Below are 8,431 nucleotides of genomic sequence, written 5' to 3'. Positions count from 1 at the left end.
GCTTAGCTACGATGGAGGTAAAATTCTTTGGTGATGTGAGGGTCATTGAAATACAGCCTTATTACAATAAAAAAAAAAGATAGTATGTGGGAAATACCTTTTAGCTATACAAAGAGAAGGGGTTTGTTATCATTATTATTTATTAAACTCAATAAACAACAAGGGCTTCTTACGAATTGTTTTCTCTCCAACATCTAAAACATCTTTTGTTAAAAAAGAAAAAAACAAAAGCTTTTCTAGCAGCATAATAGGGTTATTTCTAAAACGCATACAGCACCTTTACAGTGAGAAAGAGAGTCTAAGGATGGCCATGGGAGTGAGAAAGAGAGTCTAAGGACTGCCATGGGATAGAGTTTCTGAGACAGGGTTAATCCATTCAAAGCCAGCCTACAACTGTTCATCTGCATCAACAACAGCCAATCTCCTCACTGTCAGTGTGCATACAAAGGGGAGGGTAATGTCCCTAGCACTTTGTAACACTCATTGTTTAGAAGAATTAGGAGAAAACTGCACCCCACTTGTTATTCACATTTTATCCAGATCTCTTTGGTCACAACTTTTCCTCCTTCTTAGATCCTTTTGTCCCACCTGCTCTCAGTACCTTTAACAGGTTCCTTGCTTCTGGCTCCTGGCTTCTATGGCCAGGTCCCTCAGGGTATGGATCCCCTCCAGGTGTCAGAACCCTGGTGAGAGGAGAAGGAAAAGCAGGTTGTCAGGACTGCTGCTAGCCTACATATGGTGTCATTTAAGACCAAATAACCTGAACTTCAGGGAATGTGCTTATGTCAAATGATTACATATCAGACCACACCCCTGTGCTTGGGGGTGGGGTTCCTCTGAAGGCAATGGATACTCCTGCTGTCAATCATCCTATGGGAAGGTCAATGCTGGGTCAAATAATGATGGTTTGAACAAATAGTCCAAATGCTGAAGTCAGGGGAAAAACCTTCTTTTCTCTGCATCAGGATTTGATTTGGTAGGCACTGAGGAGAGGGGACTGCCTGGGACTATTCCAGTGACAGATACTGACACATCCCAGGCCACAATCAGGATATACCAACAGAGGGACAGAGGGGCAGCTCTGTGAGATCATAAGCTATTCTAACATTTGCAGATAAATAGGTTTTTGGAAATGTTACCACTAAGCTTTGATGTGGTACCTTGGATAAACAAGAGTGGCCCCAGGTAACAGGAGCAGTGACAGTCATTTCCATTAGGATCCAGCTGTGCTGCACAGGGCGAGAGGTCTCAGGGCCCTCAAAGATGATGATGGCAGCCACTACAACTGTCTCATCAAGGCCACTTCTCCACACCTGCCAGTATCCAGGCCTGAGTGTGGCACACAGTTCACCTTGGGATGGAGATTAGGTCTTGGGCAAGATTCTGAATTTCTAGGAATTTCTCAGATAGTATCAATGTTACTAAGGATTAGGTCCTCATTCATGAGGAAAGTATTCACTCTGACTTGCTTTACTTCAAAGAGTGAACAAGAACAAGGTTTCTACGACCCAGTGCTGGTAGACAATAACTGCAACTACACTCACTGATAGATGTCTGAACTCTCAGAATCAGGGAACAGTGAGAAGATGCTTCCGCTGTGCTCACTAGCTAGATTGTGTAAAGTAAAAACCACAAAGAACGTCACCAGGGAATAGTCAAACTGCACTGCTCTGTAGAACCTCAGCCTACACATCAGCTCATCACTGATAAATACAGCAAGACATTCTGAACCTCTCATTTAGGAGAGAAGATCATGATTCGATAAAATACAAAAAAAAGTGAAATGTTAATATTGACTGTCAACTTGAGAGGGTCTAGAATCACCTGGGAAACAAGTGTCTAGGTGTGCCTGAGAGGGATTACCGAGACTACCTAACTGAGGTGGGAAGACCCATTAAGACCTTGAGCAGCTCCACTCCAGGGGCTGGGTCACAGACTGGATAGCAAAGAGAAAACAAACTGATCTGGGTGCATTCATCACTCCCTGCTCCCACACAAAATGACCAGTAGCTTGGCATCTCTCCCACTGTGCCTTCTGGTGACATCATGATGAATTCAGTGGTTTCAATAAGATTGCTCCCTATCCTAGCATTTGAGCACTTGGTCCCCCAGTTGCTGACCCTGTTTGGGGAGGCTTGGGAGGGGTGTGGACTTGCTGGAAGAAGTCTATCATTGGTAGTGATTCTTGGGAGTCTTCTTCCTGCCCTCTGCATATCTCTTTCTCTCTGCTTCCTGTGTGGCACAGGTAAACACACACACACACACACACACACACACACACACACACATACTGTCACATGTTTCTGCTGCCATAATGGTTTCCCCTAGTGCTCCAGGGCCAAGCTACATGGGCTGATTCGTTTGAAGACCATGAGCCAAAGAAGTTCTTCCTGCATTAAGAAGTCACTTTTCTCTCTCTTCCTGCATTAAGAAGTCACTTTTCTCTGGTTGATACTTGAAGTTGTGAGGCCTCCTCCCTCATCTTCTCCCCACAAGACACCATGCCTCCGTTCTGCCCTGATAAGAACGTTAAGCAAGCCTTTGGAACCATAAAGCAAGTGAACCCTTCCTCCTATAAGTTGCTTTGGCTGTGGTACTTAATCACATCAGTGAGATTCACACTAAACCTTTGCTCCCTGAAATCCCTTTTGTCGTCGAGGCATTTTATCACAGCAGTGAGGCAGACAAGGATCTCTTAAGTGTTCTGGGGATGAGTGGCGGCAGGTACAGGAGTCCCATGGCGGATGGGGATGGGGATAGGGGAATCCTGTAATGTATTTGAGGAAGAGAAAAGAGGCTAGAGCAGCTGAAGAAGCAAAGGTCCAATAACATATGGCCTGGAGACTGAGTTGTGCATGGAAGAAATTATGTTAGAGCCATCGAGGGGTCAGCAAAACTCTGAGTACAAAACCCGGTAACAAATGCCTTAGGCACCAGGGCCAGACAGCACAGTCTGGGATGGTACGTGGATACTTCTATTCCAGAGAGAAAAATGTCTTATAATTATTTATTGATTAGATTCAAAACATAGTAGTAATTGAGGATGATTTTTACAATGTAAGTATAACAGCAGAAGAAAAAATGGATTATTTAGGGAGGGATTAAATTTTGCTTCATTAAATTTCAAAATCAGTATTTCTTATCAAAATTTGTTGAAATAGCTATCCTAGTACAGACGTGTCATGGGTTTCTAGCAATTGTCTCTGGAAGTATCTTTCCCAAAGATGGTGAGTAAATTAGCTTTAGATCATTGAGACCAAATACCTCAGCGAGTAACATAAGGCAGAAGGAACTTGTTTTGGCTTGTGCTCTGGTCAGCTGGCAGGTCCCCACCCTGCCTTGAAGCTGGAGTTACGCGTTGTGAGCCTGAGCCATCTGACTTGGGAGTAGAACTCAGATCATGGCAAGAACAGCAGTCACAAGCCAAGCACTGAGGCATCTCTCCAACCCCTTTATCAGCATTTCTCACAGTGCGGCAACTGTATCAGTCAGGACGATATTTGTGAACAGACCATAAGTTGATATGGAAATGACTTTTTCACACATAAATTCACATAGTACTATCGTAGACTGTAGTTTTAGGTGCAGTTTATTAAAAAATATAACAAAATTTTTCAGCATTCAGTGTTTAGTATAGCTCTTCTCGCCTGGAAAATTTTTGATTTCAGTTTGAAAATTTGCACAAGTCTCTTAAAGTTGTGAACTGCTAAGTTGTTTAACCCTCCGTTTCTCAGAAAATTCACAAGACAAGTATTAAGAGTAGCACTCCAAAGCCCTCTGACATTCCATACTCAGATAAGGGCAAATACAGCAGAAAGCAACAAAAACATAAAAGGGCAGTCCTTAATTAAAGGGGCAGCTCTGAGTTAAAGGGGCAGCCCTGAGTTACAGGGACCGCCCTGAGTTACAGGGGCCGCCCTGACTTACAGGGGCAGCCCTGACTTACAGGGGCAGTCCTGATTTAAAGCAGTAGCCTTGTCCTTAACCATCTCCAAAACAAGACAAGTGTAAGAAAAGATCAGGGAAAGCAAGAGGGTCCTGAAGGTCTGCTGTGACGGCCTTTGGTGGTGCTGTACCTACTATTTATGACTTGTGCAACAACAGAAGCCAGGGTAAAAGGCACTCACAGTGGAAAAGGGAACGGGACAGAGATTGTTGCCTTCTTTAAATCCCTTTCAAGGTCTGCTTCCAGAATAATAGGCTTCCAGCTGGACTTTCACACATTATTTAGCTTCCTCTCCCTGACCATCCCTGCCCAGCTCAGCCTCTGCACCCTTTGGCCCCAGTCACCCCTTTGCATTTTGTGCTATCATTTCCCCCACGCCTGTTGCTTAAAGGCTTCTTTGTGTTCATTCTTGTGGGCTTCTTGCAGTTTGCTGGCTTTACCCATATTCATTTCTACCTGGCTACACATATTGAATAGTTAGAGGTTAGGATCCCATATTAGAATATAGATATAGATAAAGACTAGATATAGATATAGAGATAGAGAGATAGAGATCTTTTGTGTTTCTGAGTTTCCATTGCAGTGTTTAATATACGTTTCCAGTTCTACCTATCTTCATGTGAATTTTGTAATTTCAATTTTACTTGTTGCTGAATAAAGTTCTATTATACACCACTGTAGGGTTGTGGGTCCTGCATCCACTCCACCACAGGCCATGACCACTTGGGGAGACAGAACATAGAGAGTTTGACTGCACTTATCCCATGCTGCACTGGGTGGGTATGGGCTGTAGGAAAGCACCGGGACACCAATTGGGAGTGGGAAAGTGCAGTCTGAGATGTGGGAAAATCGGAGCTGCTTTGGGATTCCCCGGGGCCTGCGACAATGAGACCTGGGCCATGGAGTTCTCAGGCTCTAGGACATTCTGGTGTTGCTGGGCAGAGAACAGAAGGGCAGAGAATGGAATGGGAGCTCTCAAACTGGATCTAGCTCTAGGCGGGGATGGGGAGCTCCAGCTAGTCCCATGGTGATTGTCCTCGGCTTGACAGATGGCAGGCTTGGCGTCAGTTGTGGCTGGGAGTGAAGAGAGGCCTCCTTCGGGAGATTAGACTGCAGCTCTGCACAGCAGATCCCGATGAAGAGAGACAGTCCATGGTTCTGAATTGTCTATTGTCCTGACAGAAGGTGGATGCATAAAACCATATTCTACTTCTCATGGTGGGCCTGAGATGAAATACCAGGGAGGAGTGTCTAGGATGGAAAGCTTATTGGCTGTGCCCTCCAGTCCTCTAGGTACCTCATTAGCATGGAGAACTCTGTCTTGAGCCTACATGAGCACAGGTCTCCGCTCTTTTATGTGAGAAGCATGGCATGCATGCTCCAAGTCAGGAGTCTGGCAGGGAGGAGGGATTCTCCTAAGCCTCAGGTGTGTGCCCATCCAGCCTCTGGGTCTCGACCTGCTCTTCCCTACCAAACTTCCTGGTAAGTCCCACACGATGACCCACATTTTTCTTTTCCATGAAGCTCACACCATTTCCTTGCTATTCTGAGAATCGCAGTGAGAGGCACTGATGTGCAGATGCCTCTGCAGTACCTCTGTAGAATCTTTCCTGTCTGCATCCAGGAGTGATACAGCTGCATCATGTGTTGCTTTTATTTTTAAAATTTTGAGACACCCACACACTGATTCCCAGTGCGGCTACACATGTTTATGCTCCTACTAGAAGCAAACCAGGCTTCCTTTCTCCCACATCTTCAGCACCTTTGCTTTCTCCATGGCAGCCATTCTCACTGGGTGAGAAGGAATCTCAAAGTAACGCTTAGCTTTCATTTCTGACGGCTAAAGATGAGGGCTTATACGGAACCCTTTGTAAACATTAACTGGACATTTGTCTTTCTTTTGAGAACTATTTGTTCAGCTCCTTGGCCCCCTTATTGGTTGGCAGCATTGATTCTTGTTTAGTGAGGTGGCTATTTACTTTTTGTAGTTCTTCCTGTTCTCTAGACACTCAGCCCCTGTGTGAAGCATGGCTGTTAGAGATTGTCTCCCTCTCTGCGAGCTGTCCTGCTTACTCTGTTGATGATGGCTTCTGCTGTGCAAAGGCTTTACATTTCATAGAGACCCACTGTCAGGCCTTGGGGCTGGTGCTGTTGGAGTTCTAGTCAAAACTCTGTTGTCTATACCTATGTCAAGTGTTTCCTCATGTTTTTCCTTTAGCTGTTTAGGTGTCTCCGGTTTTAAATTAAGGTCTCTGAACTGGTTGGAATTCATTTTTGAGAAGGGTGAGAGACATAGATCCAATTTCATCCTCGTGCACGTGGATACCCAGTGTGGCCAGCACTGTGTGTTGAAAAGAAGAAAACTCGGAGATCTTATTTGTGTGGAGGGGATAAAGAAACAGAAGCACAATTAGAGATGGCCAGAGTGGCATAAAAGAACTTTTGGGTTGGAGGCTTTTTTGTTCAGCCTCAACCTTAGACAAGAAATCACATAGGAGCCAGTGACACGATTCGGTTCTCTCCAGGCCTGTCACAATGGGTAAGAGAACTTGCTCCCTCCCAGGATGACAAGACGATTTCCAAAGACTGGAGAGTTTGACTTTTCTTCTGCCTCCTTTTGATGGCCCTGTTGTCACAGATGTGGCCCAGTGGGTCTTCGAGGGCACATGTGATAGGACTGATGGGTAGGAACAGCAGTACTGCAGTGACCCTGGGCACTAGAGAAGTATGTAAGGCTCTGTAGTATATATAGCACTGTGAATATAAACACCATAAAATTAATACGCAATCAGGGTTGAGAATCATTAACAAGATTCCAACTCTTCCTTGTCAGGTGGCAGGGACAGAGAGCATAGAGTTTCCAGCTCTAAGTAGACTGCACCTCCCAAAAGCCTCCCAACCAACCGGCCCTGTGCACAGCCAGGGAGTCTACTTCATTCATTCGGGAATTCGTTGAACTCTAATATGTGCTAAAATTTGACTAACCAACCTGAACACAAAGGCAAATGAGATGGCACACACTGGTGACTGGTTCAAAATCCACTGAGTTAAAACTTCAAAACAAAGACTAGACTGCTGTGTGTGATACTCATCTCTGACTTAAAGGAGTGAGTGAAGGCAGAAAGGCATCGATTCCCTCAAGCCTAAGTATAGGGTGTCTGCTTCACTTGTGGTAGATTCAAAGATGCCCATAACACCAGAGGCCAATAATATGCTTGCACAGCCAAAACCTCTGAGCTAAACAGGCCCTGTCCCCATTGAACACGGCTTTCTGCTGGTAAGATACTGAGAATTTGGTCTTTCTGCACACTCTGCTGTTCCATCCTGAGCAGGGTCTCTTCTGCCTTAGCTATGGTGGCAAATTGTCAGGTCTCTGGAACACTGTCTCGGCCATTTGAAGCATCTATTATACAGTGACTGTATGCATTCTTTTACCCATCCATCCATAACACGTTTTCATGCCAGAGTTTCCACTTATGTTGTATAAACATAAGTACTACAAAATTATTAAGCTTACTAAAAGTTATGAAACTATAAATGTGAGTGATAATTTGTGTAAACTGATAGTTATTTCCAAGGAAAGGGGGCTTGCCTTCAAGAGTGAAGCATACTTGAACGCAGGCCAAGAGTGTTCTGGGTGCTCTGTGTGTACCGGTTCACTCATCCTTCGTTAACCTGTGAGCTGGGTGCTATGTGTGTTACAGGCGAGCAGCTAGGATGCATGGATAAAGCATCTAACCCAAACTCTGGAGCCAACCTGATGCTCTCCCACACTTCCGTGGTGCCTTCCTACCAAAACCTCGACCAGAACTGAGGGGACTCTGCAGAGAGACCATGAAAATGCACCAAGGAGAACACAGAAAAGTGTGCTCTGCTCGTGGGATGCACGCTAGATACAAAATGGCAAGGTGTCGTCATCTATTCCTTAATCAGATTGTTTTTGCCAAGGGTTTTCCAGAACCTAGCAAAAATTATTCTTTGAGACTTAAAAGTCAACATATAAAAATAAGAATCAGAATGAAGAAAGACAATCTTTCAGATAATGAACTATGATATAAATATGATTAAAAAGGAATGAGAAGAGACTAGCAGCTATCCCAATGGGATGACACATAGACACAGACTCTGACAGACATGCACTTATATAATAACAGACTTCACTTTCTTTCAATCTGTGAAAACAGATCTTTCAATAAATACACCAAAGTATTGGTAATGTGAGTGGGGCAAGAATTAAGATAATTAAAGTACATATTAGATATAATTAACTTATCTCTAAAACAGACAAAAATGTTTCTATATATATTTTCTAATGTAACAGAAGACACCCACAACCACAGCTAGAAGGGCCTGGGAGAGCAGTTTTTTTTGCTTGTTGATTTTTTGCAATCATGAGGTGGAGGCAGCCTTTCAAATCATGTTACAAGTGGGAGTATTTGGTAGATTTGGATCTGTGGATGTGAATGGGCCAATTCCCTAACTAAA

At 44.2% G+C, this 8,431-nt stretch overlaps 1 long non-coding RNA gene across 1 annotated transcript; it reads left to right on the top strand.

The window, feature by feature from the left end:
* The first annotated feature begins 4,900 nt into the window (after positions 1-4,900).
* Positions 4,901-8,167, top strand: LOC116084472. The gene is made up of 2 exons (XR_004116121.1): positions 4,901-5,131; positions 7,651-8,167. It is a non-coding gene; the product is annotated as an uncharacterized LOC116084472 (long non-coding RNA).
* Positions 8,168-8,431: the final 264 nt, after the last annotated feature.

Source organism: Mastomys coucha, unplaced genomic scaffold (genome assembly GCF_008632895.1).
Source record: "Mastomys coucha isolate ucsf_1 unplaced genomic scaffold, UCSF_Mcou_1 pScaffold9, whole genome shotgun sequence".
NCBI classification, from domain to species: domain Eukaryota; kingdom Metazoa; phylum Chordata; class Mammalia; order Rodentia; family Muridae; genus Mastomys; species Mastomys coucha.
This window is presented reverse-complemented; position numbering and strand designations above follow the sequence as displayed.